Source organism: Engystomops pustulosus, chromosome 3 (assembly GCF_040894005.1).
Source record: "Engystomops pustulosus chromosome 3, aEngPut4.maternal, whole genome shotgun sequence".
In the NCBI taxonomy this organism is placed as follows: domain Eukaryota; kingdom Metazoa; phylum Chordata; class Amphibia; order Anura; family Leptodactylidae; genus Engystomops; species Engystomops pustulosus.
Window position 1 is genome coordinate 156,006,273 of NC_092413.1, and position 18,328 is coordinate 156,024,600.

At 41.4% G+C, this 18,328-nt stretch overlaps 2 protein-coding genes across 10 annotated transcripts in view; one reads left to right on the forward strand and one right to left on the reverse strand.

Annotated features, from left to right (window-relative positions):
- Window positions 1-17,879, reverse strand: part of B3GNT5 (UDP-GlcNAc:betaGal beta-1,3-N-acetylglucosaminyltransferase 5) — a 31,260-nt gene extending 13,381 nt beyond the window's left edge. For 2 of the 9 annotated variants that reach the window (XM_072142714.1, XM_072142712.1), the window contains exon 1: window positions 17,644-17,835. The gene's annotated coding sequence lies outside the window, so the exon portion shown is untranslated. The other 7 variants (XM_072142718.1, XM_072142717.1, XM_072142709.1 and 4 more) reach the window with 7 other exon arrangements.
- The window catches only part of MCF2L2 (MCF.2 cell line derived transforming sequence-like 2), a 178,193-nt gene that overhangs the window by 102,744 nt on the left and 57,121 nt on the right, over window positions 1-18,328 (forward strand). The gene's annotated exons all lie outside the window — the stretch shown is intronic.

Sequence of the window (18,328 nt, forward strand, 5' to 3'; positions counted from 1 at the left end):
TTGCCGTTAAAGACAAAGAAGTTCCTTGTCAAACAAAATTCTAGAGCTTTCAAGATGAATGTGAGGTATTACTGGGGACCGTGTCAGCCGAGACTTATTGGAGGTCTGAACGAGCTCCCTTTCTGATGTGTTTTTGCTGACTAGATCGTTGATGTGCATACTATTGTGGTTCACTGTGAAATTATTTTATCAGTAATTATTAAAAGTTACGTTTTACTTATGGTACTGGTACATTCTGCTGGATTTCTTAGAAAGGCATTTAAAGGGCACCTGTCACCAAGGACCTCATTTTCACTAAAGACACACCTGCAGTGCAAAAATGCCTCTGTCTTTAATAAGCATGTGCATTACAATATAATTGTGTGTTATAACTTACCTTGCACCCCAACAAAATCCTGGGGTAGGGCTTTGGTTTGGATGTATTTAAAAAAAAAAAATCATGCGACTTGTCTGTGTTACTCACTCCTCAGATCTTAGCCCCCACCTTCATGCTCCTGTACAGCTGCTCCCTCCCCCACTGATGTCACCTGGCCAGGATGTGAGTTCTGTGAAGGAGCAGGAGGGAGGAGCTGTACAGGAGCACAATGATGGAGGCCATGATCTCAGGAGAGAGCAGCACAGACATGTCACAAGTTTTTTTTTAAATTTATCCAAACCAAAGCCCAACCCCCTGTCACTACACCAGGATTTTGTCAGGGTACAAGGGAAGTTATAACACACAATTATATTGTAATGCAAATGCTTATAAGAAGGCAGAGAGGCAGTTTTGGGCTTCTGCAACCTGTCTTTAGTGAAAATGAGGTCCCAGGTGACAAGTTCCCTTTAAACAATGCAAGACACCGGGAAGAAATGCATGTACGATTAATCCGATGTCCTCCTTAGTGTGCTAGCACCTCGTGTTAATGCATCTTAAAGCCTTCACCTTCCCTGTACAAAGAAAGATCCGACTGCGAGCCCTCACCACAACATGCTATCCAGTTGTGCTGCTCTTAAAGGCTGACGTCTTAAGGAACAGGAGTTCTTGTAGGTTTTCAAATTTTATCCAATGGAGTCTATACGCCACAACCCATGCAGGAGGGCTTGATTTCTGCAGGACAAAGTACTTCCAAGTGTACATTGCATGGGATATAAAATGTTGCCAAAGGAGGAGGTAAAAAAAAAGCTGAAAAAAAGCCACAAAACATAGTTGGTCCATTTTTTTATGACTCACAGCACAATCTAAATAAGACGTTCTCTATTCTTTGGATCAGTATGATCACAGAGGTGAGGAGTTGTGTTTGTAATACACATTAAGATGATATGGGTATGGCTACCTTCACATCACGTTTTTGCCACACATTAAGGTTGGTTCCACATTTGCAAGTGTTATGTGATGAACTCGCATCACACTAGCAACGCATGGCCCGAATGCTGCACACTGGGACTGAACTCAGATGTCAGTTCAGTTCCGGTTTGCAGCGTTCGGGCCGTGCGTTCCAAGCAGCATGCGTTGCGAGTGTGATGCGAGTTCATCACATCACACTCGCAAGTGTGGAACCGGCCTTAACGTGTGCATCAGGAAAGCTCCTAGCGTACACGTTAGACATGTGCATATACTGGTAGACAGAGGCATTCCTTTTGCCTTTGTCTTACATCCAGCAGGAAACACTGGTTGGAAAAAAAAACAAAAAACACATTTGGCTACATTTTTTATCCCGTTTCCTGCTGGAAGGAGAACTGTATGGAACAGTGGAGGCCAATGGAGGACAGATGTAACTAATGCATTCATCCCCAGCCTCTGCCGTACAAAATGGGGGTTTCCTTATTGATGAAGCTATAAGGAAAAGTAATGCTTTATGTTAACAGTGCTGCCTTTAATGGCAAAATGTATCTTATGAAAAGGATTTGAATGTCTATTTGCCAGCAACTAAAGCGGAGCATACACAGCCTTTAACCCCTTAAAGGGAACCTGTCAGCAGAAAGTGACCTAATAAACCAATAAGCAGCTCAACACCTTCCAGATTGTATTTCATTCATGACCCAAAGCGGCGGCATCATCCAGAAAACAAACAACTTTGAAGTGAGATGCAAATTGGTGTTATGAAGTCAAGGAGGTGGAGATTTTAACAATGAAGTCAAGCTCTTTCTTCCTCAGAAAGCCCCTTCAGTGCATCCCGAGACATCACTAACCACATCTCCAGAAGTCCAATGAAGGACTTTATACAACCAATTTATAGCTCACTTCAAAGTGAATTTTCTGTATAATGCCATCACACTGGATCTTGAAAAGAAACAAAAACTGGAAGGTGGTACGCTGTATAACTAATTCAATTGCATAACTACAGTGCCTACAAGTAGTATTCAACCCCCTGCAGATTTAGCAGGTTTGATAAGAAGCAAATAAGTTAGAGCCTTCAAATTTCAAACAAGAGCAGGATTTATTAACAGATGCATAAATCTTACAAACCAAAAAGTTATGTTGCTCAGTTAAATTTTAATAAATTTTAAACATAAAAGTGTGGGTCAATTATTATTCAACCCCTAGGTTTAATATTTTGTGGAATAACCCTTGTTTGCAATTACAGCTAATAATCGTCTTTTATAAGACCTGATCAGGCCGGCACAGGTCTCTGGAGTTATCTTGGCCCACTCCTCCATGCAGAACTTCTCCAAGTTATCTAGGTTCTTTGGGTGTCTCATGTGGACTTTAATCTTGAGCTCCTTCCACAAGTTTTCAATTGGGTTAAGGTCAGGAGACTGACTAGGCCACTGCAACACCTTGATTTTTTCCTTCTTGAACCAGGTCTTGGTTTTCTTGGCTGTGTGCTTTAGGTAGTTGTCTTGTTGGAAGATGAAATGACGACGCATCTTAAGATCCTTGATGGAAGAGCGGAGGTTCTTGGCCAAAATCTACTAGTAGCCCGTGCTATCCATCTTCCTAAGGATGCGGAACAGATGGCCAGTCCCCTTGGCTGAGAAGCAGCCCCACAGCATGATGCTTCCACCACTATGCTTGACTGTAGGGATGGTATTCTTGGGGTCGTATGCAGTGCCATTCAGTCTCCAAACGTCACGTGTGTGGTTGGCACTAAAGATCTCGATCTTGGTCTCATCAGACCAGAGAACCTTGAACCTGTCTGTCTCAGAGTCCTCCAAGTGATCATGAGGAAACTGTAAACGAGCCTTGACGTGACGCTTTGAAAGTAAAGGTACCTTACGTGCTCATCTGGAACGGAGACCATTGCGGTGGAGTACGTCACTTATGGTATTGACTGAAACCAATGTCCCCACTGCCATGAGATCTTCCCGGAGCTCCTTCCTTGTTGTCCTTGGGTTAGCCTTGACTCTTCGGACAAGCCTGGCCTCGGCACGGGAGGAAACTTTCAAAGGCTGTCCAGGCCGTGGAAGGCTAACAGTAGTTCCATAAGCCTTCCACTTCCGGATGATGCTCCCAACACTGGAGACAGGTAGGCCCAACTCCTTGGAAAGGGTTTTGTACCCCTTGCCAGCCTTGTGACCCTCCACTATCTTGTCTCTAATGGCCTTGGAATGCTCCTTTGTCTTTCCCATGTTGACCATGTATGAGTGCTCTTCACAAGTTTGTGGAGGGTCTTAAATAGTCAGAAAAGGCTGGAAAAATAGATAATTAATCCAAACATGTGAAGCTCATTGTTCTTTGTGTCTGAACAACTTCTTAATACTTTAGGGGAACCAAACAGAATTCTGGTGGTTTGAGGGGTTGAATAATAATTGACCCACACTTTTATGTTTAAAATGTATTAAAATTTAACTTTTTGGTTTGTAAGATTTATGCATCTGTTAATAAATCCTGCTTTTGTTTGAAGTTTGAAGGCTCTAACTTATTTGCTTCTTATCAAACCTGCTAAATCTGCAGGGGGTTGAATACTACTTGTAGGCACTGTATATTTAATACTACATGCCTTGCACTGGGAAACAATTCCAAATCCAGTGAAGTTTGTGAAAAAACGCAATTGCTGAGTTTTCATGTAGGCTTGGTTTTTACAGCTTTCACTGTGTGCCCCAGATGACATGTAACATTTATTCTTGTTGTACGATCACAGGGGTACTAAATGTAAATAGTTTTTAATATGTTTTAATACATTTAAAAAATTAAAACCTTCTGTACAAAAAACAATAAAATAAATTTTGTGCTAATAATTTTTTCATATTTGGGTGTACAGAGCTGTATGTCTTTTTGCAGGATGAGCTGATGTTATCTTTGCTATCATTTTGGGCACTGTACAACCTTTTAAATAACTTTTTATAAAAAAAATGTATATGTTGCAAAATGGCAAAAAGTGGGTTTTGGACATTTAGGTTCCATTATATTGCTCAACGCTAGGAATAACCATTATTACATTTTTTGATAGATCGGACATTTTGAGACCCGGGGAGGCCAAGTAACATCTTTATTAAAAAAAAAATAAAGTGTTTTTCCAGGAATCCCAGAGTTTCAAGACCAATATAAAATGTGCTGGGATCTACATGAAGACACTGACAGGAAAGTATATTTAGTTTAAATGACTACCACCCAAGTGGTAGATTTCATTTAAAGGCCGGGCATGCTCTGCTGGGGATGCAGAGAAATAAATATTCAAATCCATTTATCAAGGTGGGATAAGGTACCATGGGAGATTTCCTTTAACCCCTTCCTGTCGCTGCACTTTTTCGTTTTTGCATTTTCATTTTTCACTCCCCACCTTCAAAAATCTATAGCTTTTTTATTTTTCCATGTACAGAGCTGTGTGAGGGCTTATTTTCTGCGTAACAAATTACACTTCAAAATGGTGGTATTTAATATTCCATGCCGTGTACTGGGAAGCAGGAAAATTCTAAATGCAGTGAAATTGGTAAAAAAAAAAAAATGCATTTGTGCCTTATTTTTGTGGGCTTGGATTTTACGGATTTCACTGTGCGCCCCAAATTACATGTCTACTTTATTCTTTGGGTCGTTACGATTACGGGGATACCAAATTTGTGTAGGTTTTATATTGTTTTCATACATTTAAAAAAAATTAAAACCTTCCGTTTAAAATTTTTTTGCCGTCTTCTGCCGCTAATAACTTTTTTATACTTTGTTGTACAGAGCTTTGAGAGGTGTCCTTTTTTGCGGATTTTGACGTTTACAATGTTATCATTTTTAGGACTGTACAACCTTTTGATCCCTTTCTATAGAATTTTTATTTATTTTTTTTTTTAAATGGCATTTTCGACTTTGGGCACGATTTTCAGTGAACAAAAACGTTATTATATTTTGATAGATCGGGCATTTTCAGACTCAGCGATACCTAATGTGTTTATGATTTTTACTGTTTATTTATATCAGTTCTAGGGAAAGGGGGTGATTTGAGTTTTTATGTTTTTTATTAGAATTTTTTTTTTAAACTTTTAAAATTTTTTACTATTTTTCAGACTCCCTAGGGTACTTTAACCCTAGGTTGTCTGTACGATCCTATCATATACTGCCATACTACAGTATATATGTTGATTTTACTCCCCATTCATTACAATATGCTGATAGCACATTGTAATGAATAGGTTAACCCGAAGTAACCTTCGGGTCTCTGGAAGACCTGAGGCTACCATGGCGACGGATCGCCGCTCCTTGATGACGTCATGGGGGAGTGGGGGGGGGGGGGGACGATCCTCAGAAAGATGGCGGGCTCAGTCCGTGAGCCCTCTCCATGCACCCGGCATATGATTTAGTATTACGTCACATGTCGGTAAGTGGTTAAAGATGATCTATAATCAAAATCAAGAATGATAAACCAGGGACACTTAGATTACCACAGTCACAGTGCCTGCATCTATTGTTATTAGTGGCCTCCTTACGTCTAAAATCTACTTTGTTAACTATTCTAGTGGGCATGAAGGGCACTGGGGGTTGTTTCCAGAGCCCCTCAGTGCTGCAACTTTACAGGTAACAACAATGAGCAGATCCGGTCTACCTCTGCACTTCCTTCTGCTGCTAGAATACAGACAGAGGGAAGATGGAGAGAGCAAGATACCGGTATGTTATGCTATTTGTAATAGTTTGTGAAAATACAGCACTAAGGGCTCTGGTAACTGCTACAGAGGTCTTTAGGCTCATTAGCATAATGATTAGATTTTTAAAGGAAGGAGAAGATAAATATCAAATGTAAGCAGATTACCAGTTATTGTGCCTATATCTATGAGTAAAAGTCAATGGTTTATCATGCTTGATTTTGGCATTTAATGACAAACTCTCTGTAAGGAGAATCGGTTCTTCCCAGAATATTGAAATAGTGACCACAGTTGGCAATCTGTTCCTTATGGAATAGATACACAATGGTTTGGCTAGTATTCCAAATTAGGTCACTGGGCTTCTTGAATAAGTTTTGCACTATGTTAAAGGGGTTGTCAGAGAGATAAAAAAACAACTAACGTTTACTTACCTCTGCGCTCCCTCGTCTCTCCGGGCCATGCCCCTGTTTGTTTACACCCACCCATCCCCATAACTCAGCGCATTCGGGGAATCACGGTGGCTTCGTGGTTAGCATTACAGCCTTGCAGCGCTGGGGACCTTTGTTCACGTCCCAGAGTCAACATCTGCAAAGAGTTTGTATGTTCTCCTAGCGTTTGTGTGGGTTTCCTCCGGGACCTCCGGTTTCCTCTCACACTCCAAAACATACTGGTAGGTTGATTAGATTGTTGGCCCCATAGCAACAAGATTGGCAAGTGCTGCATAATCTGTGTGTGCTATATATAAAGGAATTATTATTCATTATTATGATGACACAGTGCTGGACATAGTGTCGGGTGAGCCACCTCAGCCGGCCGCAAACTGTTCTCAGCGCAGCTTCTGTGCCCACTGCAGGACACTGGGAGGGAGTGTGGAGGGAAGTACCGGTAAATGTTTATTTTTTAAGCAGCCCCCTCCCGGCCACATTTTTTTTTTAGCTCCTGGACAACCCCTTTAACATAAAGCATGACTTTTTTAAGAAGCCTAGTGACAGGATTCGGAATACTAGCCAAACCAGTGCGGCTGAAAAGTTTTCCATGGAAAAGTGTTCCACTCTGGATTTGCACATTTCATTGAACATACCATGTACATTTTATATTCTGTTATCACTAATAAGAATCAGGGAACGTTTTCATGCTCAATATCAGTTCTATCCCTGACATATCAGCCACCATCATACACACACCTAATCTGATGGGAGCACTAAAGATTCTCAGGAACTCTGATCCCTCTCTATGTTATGTTTGCTCTAAGATAGCAAGGTACTAGACATCATGATCTTTCCAGTTATATTATATTTAGCAATAGGCAGGGACATGTAAAAGCATCTGATGAGAGTGACGTCTGTAGAGGGTGACTAGGCTAGGACTATGAACTACTTCTAGCTGGTAGCTCAGTATTTGTCCAGACTCAAGTGATATCCCTGACATTTCTTTTAAACATGGTTGTCACTGAAGGGTTGTACCACACTGCACAAACAGTGTTCTTATTTTACATTGTACACAATAGGCAAAGAAAATGGGAAGGGGGGGTCTGGAACAACCAGTATAACAAGTCTCAAAGTATTAATGTCATGTCCAATGTGTAAAGCTTTATTTCTAAACTACCTGGAACGAACAGTTATTGTTAAAAATTGTAGGATTTGTTTTTAGTTTTTAACAGCAAATGAACAAAAACATTGGACATTGTACAGTTGAAAATGTCAAAATGCAAAAAGCAAGTAGATTTCTGAAGTTATAGGTAAAAAAAAAAAATCAGTCCTTTTAGGTTTATGTTCTAACACAAACACTAAATTAACCCTAGTTCTGATTGAACCCCCACACCGAACTGGGGGGGACAAGCTACAATATAGTATTGAAAATACCACAGTAGGTCCAAAAACCTGCATCTCACACACATTGTAGCATCTACAGTACAAAGTCCCCATGTAATACGTGTGAATCTAGTGACGCAGTCCTACATTTATTAGCAATTAACCAACTGGAGTGGGCAAACACTGCTCTGTATCCAGCGTCCTGTGCAGGGTGATCACCATACTACCTGGGAGTCACAGTACGTGTTGAAGCATTGCTTGAAAGGGGGCAGAATTATTTCTATGACTCTTTAAATAGACCAGCAGTTCACACATACATAATAGCACGTGACAATCTAAAGTGTTACAACATTTATCAAATAAGCCCGGATCTGACCAAAAATGGCCATAGTCTAAGCTTTGCACAGGTTAATAGAGGATCTTCATTGAAAGAAACCTCAAGTGATCAGAATAACCCCCCAATGGTAAAAACGTACATAGTGGAAGTAAATTGTTTCACAATTCTTAAAGGCTAATTTTAGCAAATGTAAACCCTGCAATTTTACTGGTGTACCCCAGGTTTACCAAATGCAAGTCACAGAATTATGCCAGCAATTGGGCTGACAGCTTAGGACATGGGTATTACAATTGTACACTATACATCAAGCATTCCTACAGTTTGTGCAAATAAATGCCAATACATAACATAATGGCCTTTATAATCCAGCCCTGCTTTTCAACTGCACCAAACCTGTAAGTGCAGAGTGATCTATGCACCTGACAACATCATTTCTCTTTAGACAAATAAATCCTAAGGCAATATAACATGTCTTCTATTCAGATGTATGCCTGCACATATGTGGCACCAGAGTAACATGACACAAGGTGACAGGCATCGTAATCCTAGTATAGCTACCTGGGGGTCCAAACCCAGAATGTGTAGAGATGTGCAAAGCTTTAAAAATGAAAAATCCCTTAGCATGAAACACAAGCCACATTTACCATAGTGCCGGGTTAGTAGTGTCCTTGTTTTCTTATAAAATCAAAGGAGCTGCGGTTCTGTACCCTGGTGGGTGGCCCAAACTCCATATACTTATTAATCACACACTGCTGCCATCAGGGAAACCCCTGTACTACAGGCTGGACAGAAAGCCATGATACTCTATGTAAAAGATCTAGGATAGAATATATATAAAACGCATGACTATTACATACATGATATATAAAACACATGAATAACTCAAAAACTATATACACAGTATATAAAACACATGCATAGTATATAAAACGCATGGATACTATATACACAGCAAATAAAAAGCATGGATACTAGTCTAGAAATAGGATAGAAAGTATAGGATACAGAGTATAGAAAACGCATGAATATTATATACATAGTATATAAAACGCATGGATACTATAAACACAGCAAATAAAGAGCATGGATACTATATACGTAGTATAGAAAACGCATGAATCTCACATCCATAGTGAGTGGCGGTGCACTGACCGGAGTGGCGGGCGGCTGGGGCTTGGCTGCACACAGGCGCCCAGTGTGATGACTTCTGTGTAATGAGCCGGGGAGGCTTTTTCCCCAGTACTTTCAGCCCTCAGCCAGTCACGTGACCCGGGCAGCACCCGCTCCGTGTAGGTTACCTGCCAGGAGGATGGCGCTGTTAGTAAAAACCTGCTGTGTGGATTGACAACAGGGAGCGTTATGGTGTTTGCTTAGCAACTGTCAGCCACACAACTCCGCGCTCCGCTGCCCCATTGTCTCCTGTGAGGACAATACAGGAGTGAAGGCTTGTTGCCAGTTCTGGTCACTGACAGGTGCAGGGACACGTATCCGCACATCACAGTGTAGTACAGCGTAGTTGGACCAATCGCATTACAGCTCTTCTAGCTCTAAGCGAGGTCAGAGAATAGAAGCAGCAATGTGATTGGTCGGTGTAATTGTATGGGCATTTACTGCGCTACACTAAATATTTGGAGGTAACCTTATGCCACTCGTGAGACTACCACCCATGAAAACAGGGACTAATGTTACTTTTAATATGAACCAAAACCCTTGCCCCAAAATTATTTAAAGGAAATCTGTCATCAGGAAGCTCAATTTTACACGATGACTGGTTGCAATATTTTTACAACTATTTTTTATTGAAATCTCCCCACCCCCCCATAACAGAATATGCGGTGCATCAAAGGTGCCAAAGTCATCAATCAATCAATTACATCCTAGATATAAAGACATAGCAATGTCCTAGAACAAAACCAATGAAAACAGGGGGGAGAGTCCCTAGAAGGACTGGAATATGGTTGGTGGGGTCCCCTGGGCGCTAAATATGGTGGGGGGCCCCCATTGCATGTAGTCCAGACAGGGAACAGCAATAGCTATATACTGCTCCCCAGGAATAACTATATACAGAGTACCCAGTAATCACTATATACAGCGCCCAGTATTCACTATATACAGCCCCCAGACATCACTTTATACAGTTCCCAGCAACAACTATATACAGCTCCTTCAGCAACCACTATATACAGCTACCCCAACAACCACTATATACAGCTCCCCAGCAATCACTATATACAGAGCCCCAGCAACTGCTATATACAGCCCCCCAGCAACTGCTATATACAGCTCCCAAAGCAATCACTATATACAGCCCCCCCAGCAATCACTATATACAGTTTCCAGCAATCACTGTATACAGCAACCTATAATAACTATATACAGCCCCCTATAATAACAATATACAGTCTCCTATAATAACTATACACACCCCCTATAACTATATACAGTTGGCCTATGTTAACTATATAAAGTACCCCTATAATAACTATATACAGTACCCCTATTATAACTTTATACAGTCTCCCTATAACTATATACAGCCCCCTATAACTATATACAGCCCCCTATAACTATATACAGTCCCCCTACAATGTCTATATACACCCCTCTATAATAACTATATACAGTGCCCCATAATAAATGTATACAGCCCCCCTATAACTGTATACAGTCCCCCTATAATAACTATATACAGACCCCTATAACTATATACAGTCCCCCTATAATAACTATATAACCCCCTATAACTATATACAGTCCCGTTATAATAACACTGGGAGTGTTGGAGATAGCCACGCCCTATACATGGCAATTTATAACACTCCCATGCTATTGAATGGAAACAAATTAAAGGAACGTTTGCTACCACTAAGCAGAGTTCCTGGATATGAACAGGAAGGTGTTCCCTTATTTTGCAAAATTAGACCTCTAATGTAATTGTGATCCCCTTTGTTGTAGTTAGAGGGTCTAGTGTAGTTAAAGGGGTTGTCCAAGAGTAGAGAAAAAATAGTAAGGTGCATGTGAGGTGGGGTCTCCATTAAAAACTAAACTTGTACTCACCTAGTCTGTGCCTCTGTGCTGTACCCCTGTTTGTTTAGAGCGGCACTCAGAAGCTCCACCTGACCCCTGTCCCAGGCCTGATACAGCGCTTGGATATGGTGACGGGTGGGCATGCCTGGCCACCTGGAAGCTGTCTGAGCGGAGCTTCTGTGCCCCTGTAAACAAACAGGAGTACGGCATGGAGGGACACCGGGAGCGCTGGATGAGACGAGTACAAGTTCTGCAATTTTTTCCCTACTGTCAGACAACCCCTTGAACTGGTACCATGCATACCTATACTATATCATACAATATCAGGATGTATATTATATAATGGGACTCCCAAGCAGGGCAGGAGGGCTTGCTGCCAGACTTGTATGGGCAGAAGAGACCCTCACCTCTCCCTATGTATGCTGTGTCCTGTGCTCCACATTGCCTCCCTAAACAGTAGTACTGAGCGAGAGTGCACCCACAAACCAAGGAAAACCAAAGATCCCAGTGCACCAGTGTAGATGGCATAGACTAAATATTCTGACATCGAGGCAAGTCTGTAACTAGATAGAAAGCAGATATGGACTGAACTGCCGCACATTTTGCCAAGAGTTTCGGCTTCACCTTATATTATCTTTTCTTATTTTTTCATAACACTATTTATATTGAATAAAAATAGTATATTCTGCACTTTTCACTGTGTCCGCTATAAACTGTTGCAGATTTTCCAGGGGTTTTCAATGCAGCAGTCACCTCATTTACATCGCAAACAATACAAACAGGATTACAGTAGTAGATAACACCTTAGTAGAAAACATCATTACCTCCACTACTGACAATAAAAGAGGTCACAGCTCATCTAAACCTTCCCCCTGTAAACAACATGTTAAGAATACTATCACACAGAAATAATAGAAGATATAAGAGAATAAAAGCAGATAAGATAAAGGTGATCCAGTGACACTTTATTTGAGGCGCTAGGGCTCCTGGACCTTTGGCTGGTATATGAGCTCTTCACCCAGTCCGTGGCAGTGCGATGATACTCTGTTTGTATGATACGCTGTTTGTACAGACTTCCCCAGTGCTCTGAGTGACTGCTGTAGAATGCAAGCAGTAGCCTGCTACAGCTGTTCAGGATGGGCAATACGGCTGTGTAAATGGATGACCAGATTGCCCATTGTAGTGAAAGTGGCTGTGTGCTACCTCTATGGTAAACGGTACAAGTAGCGCACGGACACATCCCGATTCACTTCTATGAACAAGGCTGTGGATTTCCTGACCATGTGCATTAGCTGACTACCCAAGATACAAAAGATAGATCAGGTCCTGTTTGTGTTTGCATCCGGGGCAGTCATTTATTGCATAAATGTAGCTCACTCGCCGGTGACACGGGATACAAACAACAAACTATTATCATTGTGTGCAGGTAGCCTATCTCATAGCAGAGATGGATATAGCAGATATACTGTGTATATTGCGGTGATCTATTGCCACAGAGGTTTGAGAAGATTCCACCAAGTCCAGTTACAATTCTCAAATATAAATGCATTAATTAGTCCTTCTGCTACTACCATACACACAAAGGTATGATTACACCAAACTCCAGGGCTGCTCCCTAACAATGTTTGTATAGTCAAAACTTCTGGCAGATGCCTTTTATTGTATTAATCTAATACAGGCATTGCCCGGGTTACGTACGAGATCCGTTCTTTAGGTTTGTTCTTAAAGAGAACCCGTCATGCAAAATAACCCCCCTAATCTAAATAGATTTTCATAAACTGCCATTAGAGAGCATTGCCTCTATCCCTTCATTGTCCTTCTACATGCCTGTAAACTTAAGCAATGAGGTCCTAAATCTGTATGCAAATGACCTGTCAAATGTCCAATGAGTCATTAGCATATTCAAGCTGTCCAGCTTATTCATGAGTGGGAGGCACAGCCACACCCCCAGTGCATGACTGACAGCCTGTGTAATGATGTGAGGCTGTATAATGATGTGATGGCTGCTCCATGTGCTTGCTGGCAGCCACACCCCCTACAGCCTGTGTGTGCATGTGTGTGTGTATAGGAGAGATACAACAGCTCCAGGATGCAGCCATGTTATAGCAGAACATGTCAGGTACTTGTGTAGCTGTTGTCTGTGTCTCTGTGTATTAGGAGGATGCAGCATGTCAGCAGATACAGCACACACACTGGCCATGCTTTACTATACATTACACACAGACATGATCAGGGTGACAGGGGTGACATCACTGCCTCTGACCATGTGACCAGCCTCATTTACATAATAAAGAAAAGATGATTTTATAATGATTAATGTACGAAATAACTAGATAAAGGCTGGGATGGGATCTTTGTGAGCTGCTCCAACAGGTAGTAGTGACAGGACAAGTGACACAGACCTGATGACAGGTGTCCTTTAAGTTGAATTTTGTATGTACGTTAAAACTGTATATTTTATAACTGTAGCTCCAGACCAAATTTTGTTTTGTCCTTGTCATTTGTCCCTGTCTGTCATGGACCAAGGATTATCAAAAAAGGTTCATTACAGACACCTTACAGCTGATCGTTGCAGTCTGGGACTAAAGCAAAGCAATCAGAAAAGTTCACCTGATGCCACAGTGAGCAGAGAGGTCCGTCTGTAACTAGGGGCTGTCTGTAAGGCCCCTTCTACACTGGCGTTTTTCACGCGCGAGTTCTGCGCGTGCATTTGACGCGCAGAACTTGCATTGCACTCTGTCCCATTGTATTCAATGGGTCTTTCTTCATTTGCGTTGTTTTGCACGCGCGTGCTTGCGTTCGTTTGCACGCGCGTCAAAATCGCAGCATGCTCTATTTTTGCGATTCACGCGCATTTTTCACGCCCCATTCAAGTCTATGGGGACGTATCAAAAACGCATTGCACTCGCAAACATTGCAAGTGCAATGCGAGTGCAATGCGTTTTAAACGTAAGGGTTGCTAGGTGACCAGTATAACAGTATTTCCCCTGCTCGCGAACGATCATTTAATTAAAAAAACACAATGAAGAACAGTGAAGAATAGAATAAAAACAGTGAACACAGTGAACACAGTGAACACAGGATCATTTAAGATAAAAACACAGTGCAGAACACAGTGCAGAATAGATTACAGATGTTCGGCACATCTGCTTACTTGTCGGGAGATACGCGCGGAGCGGTGCGAACAAAATAGCATGTGAAGAACAATATATATGTGTGAAGAAGACATTGCAGATGTATGGAAACATCTGCAATGTGTTCTTTACACACATATATATTGTTCTTCACATGCTATTTTGTTCGCACCGCTCCGCGCGTATCTCCCGACAAGTAAGCAGATGTGCCGAACATCTGTAATCTATTCTGCACTGTGTTCTGCACTGTGTTTTTATCTTAAATGATCCTGTGGTCACTGTGTTCACTGTGTTCACTGTTTTTATTCTATTCTTCACTGTTCTTCACATCTGCTAACTTGTCGGGAGATAATATACGCGCGCGGAACAGTGAAGAATAGATCGCAGATGTTTGCAACTTATCAGAAGACATTATTTTTCAATTAAATAAAACATTTTATTCCCGAACCTTGGTCCCTTTGAAAAAGTCCCATTGACTTAAAAAAACGCGGGTGAAAAACGCACCGAAAACGCAAAAAAACGCGAACAAAAATGAAACAAAAACGCAGCAAAAACGTCAGTTTTTCACGCATTGCACCCTGACGTGAAACGCAACGCTAGTGTGCAAGAGGCCTAAGTCAGGTGTCCTTAAGCTGGGGACTGCCTGTAACACTAGTTTTTACCAGGTAATTGCTTTCAATAGAAAAAAAATACTTATTTTTAAGTACCCCCCCCCCCGACCACTGCACTCATTCAGGTACAGCTAGAGTATATCTATGTTCACATCTAAATAGAAGATGTCAGGGCTCAGTCATATCAACAGGAAGAAAAGCAGTATATTCAGTGTCACTTATAGCTCCACAGAAGCAGACACAATGGGGCAGATTTACTTACCCAGTCCAGTCGCGATCCAGCGGCGCGTTCTCTGACGGGATTCACTAAGGTCGTGATCCCGATGTCCACTAGGTGTCGCAGCTGCGCTGATGTCCGCTGAGGTCCGCTGGAATTCACCTACTTCGTTCCGGTGTATGTGAGTGCTATTTTTGTGACACAAATTTCTTTTTAAATACCGCGTTTTTTCCGAATCAGTCGGGTTTTCCAACAGCCACGCCTCCCGATTTCTGTTGCGGGACAGCCGGCGCCAATGCGCCACAATCCGAGTGTTTTCCCCAAAATCCCGGGGCAATTCAGGGAAAAATGGTGCAAATCTGAAAAATACGGGAAACACGACAAAAATGCGCAATTTGGACCCTTAGTAAATGACAGATTAATCAGGACGTGTGCATAGCAATTTGGCATATAAGCACAGAAATAGTAGCAATACATGGGGAATGGCCACAAATTGTGACTATTAACCCCCTACTCAAACTCCACGGCAAGTGGCTGTGAAGGGGGCCTTGCCTGGTGGTTGTCACAACAATTTACAATCACATCTTCACTAAGGAAGTACACCAATATATATATATACACCATAAACTTACTTTAGAGTTACTTTAACCTGTTCGAATAGTTTTATTAATTACATGTTTTTTTTATTAACCCCTTATTAACCCCTTATTAACCCCTTAGAGCTACGGCGCAGAGGTATAAGGGATGTATGAAGAGGGCTCTTCATACAGAGGTGGGGGTTTTTGCATTTTGCACAAAACCCCCACCGCTAATAACCGCGGTCGGTGCTTGCACCGATCGCAGCTATTAACCCTCTAAACGCCGCCGGCAAAGTCGCGGGCGCCGCCATCTTTTTTTCGATCGCCACGCCCAGAACGTCATCGGGGGGCGGCGATCGGTTACCATGGTAGCCTCGGGTCTTCTTTTGACACGAGGCTACATGGTTTATGCAGGTTCGTTACAATGAGCCAGTGGCTCATTGTAATGTATGACCTGCAAAAATGCCATATATTGCAATACTGTAGTATTGCAGTATATGGTAGGAGCGATCTGACCATCTAGGGTTAATGTACCCTAGATGGTCTAAAAAATAGTGAAAAAAAAAGAAAAAAAAAAGTTAAAAAAATAAAAAAAATTAATAAAATATTAAAAGTTCAAATCACCCCCCTTTCCCTAGAACGGATATAAAACATAACAAACAGTAAAAATCACAGACATATTAGGTATCGCCGCGTCCCAAAATGCCCGATCTATCAAAATATAAAAACGGTTACGGACGGCGGTGACCTCCGAGGCGGGAAATGGCGCCCAAATGTCCGAAATGCGACTTTTACACCTTTTTACATAACATAAAAAATGAAATAAAAAATGATCAAAATGTCGCACAGAACTCAAAATGGTAGCAATGAAAACGTCGCCTCATTTCGCAAAAAATGACCCCTCACACATTTCCGTGCGCCAAAGTATGAAAAAGTTATTAGCGTCAGAAATGGCAAAAGTTTTTTTTTCTTTTTTGTACACATTCGTTTAATTTTTGAAAATGTATTAAAACACAATAAAACCTATATAAATTTGGTATCACCGCGATCGCACCGAACCAAAGAATAAAGTAGGCGTGTTATTTGGAGCGAAGAGTGAAAGTCGTAAAAACTGAGCCCACAAGAACGTGACGCACGTGCGGTTTTTTTTCAATTTTTCCACATTTGGAATTTTTTTTCAGCTTCGCAGTACACGGCATGTTAAAATAAATAACATTACGGGAAAGTAAAATTTGTTACGCACAAAATAAGCCCTTACACAGGTCTGTACACGTAAAAATGAAAAAGTTATGGATTTTTGAAGTTGGAGAGCGAGAAATTCGCCGAAAAACCCTCCGTCCTTAAGGGGTTAAAAGACAAAGACAAAAGACTAGAAATAGGACACATTTTAAAAAGTTACCAAGGTATGTTAAAAATATGTAAAGAAGAATAGTGTGCATGTAGTCCCTCTTCTTCCCAGCTACTTCTCCATTCTGTCGTCAGCTGACAGGCTGGAGGGGGCCTATATCTTCTGATAAGTGGCACATAGAAACACAGTGGCACCCCTTTAATATCAATAATTGTGCATAGAACTAATTATATCCAGTTACAGGGTCGTGTCTAGGGGACACTGAAATTGTGTACACCAGAACTGATAGAGACAGGTTGGACTTATATCCGTGAAATGGTGTATTTTTGTTAATAACAGTGCATTAGAGAATGTGTTATATTGTTATCCTGAGTACATATAAGAAACTTGTCTTTGTGGGAATACCCCTTTAATAGGAAACCAAAACTGTGTTTAGATGATATAGCCGTTTTATCTGTCCATGAACAATCGCCAGTTATAGATCACATGACCCTCCATCTGCGGCCATTTTATGGACAGGAATGTCTGGCTGATGTGGTAAAAGACAGGAGGCTTCACTGTACATAGCAATAATAGATGTATATTGGTAAATTACCTGATATCCTGCTCCCCACACTTACGAGTGGTTACTGGGTTGCGTTCAGCTTCAACCACGTGCACAAGCCCGATCCAAGAGAGCACGGACACTCAATCCAGTTGAGATTCAGCAGGTGTGCAAACAGGTGTAGTCCAGCTTCAATCTAGACGAGACTTGGCTTATTCGTTAAAACTTTTTCATTTTATTTAGAAAAATCTAAAAAGTGGACATACATTGGAGGATAATCCAACACGTTTCAGACGCTGCCGCGTCCTTAGTCATGGATAATACAGGGTATTGTGACAAACAATTTATATAAAAAAGAAAGGCACATGACCAGCTGAAACACGCCCCTAGTCAAGGCATGTGTAGTCAAAATGACATGCTGTTTGATGTTGCTGTGGTAACCGGGTTACCTGAAGAAATAAAGAAAACGCGAGTACACGTCTGATATAGCAGACTGACGTATAATAGAAGTTTTTTTATATATAAATAATTTGAAGGACCCTATCACCGGAGCAGCAGGTATGCAGCCTAACAATCCCCACACTTACACACACATTACAAAAAACATGAGGTAAAGTGGCCAACACCTTTAACCTTTTGTATGACCTGTCCAATAAAATGAAAACTACACTGTGATAGGTTTTTTATAAATAACATACAGCTAATTTTAGATTTTACCTCCTTACCTACTTAAGAT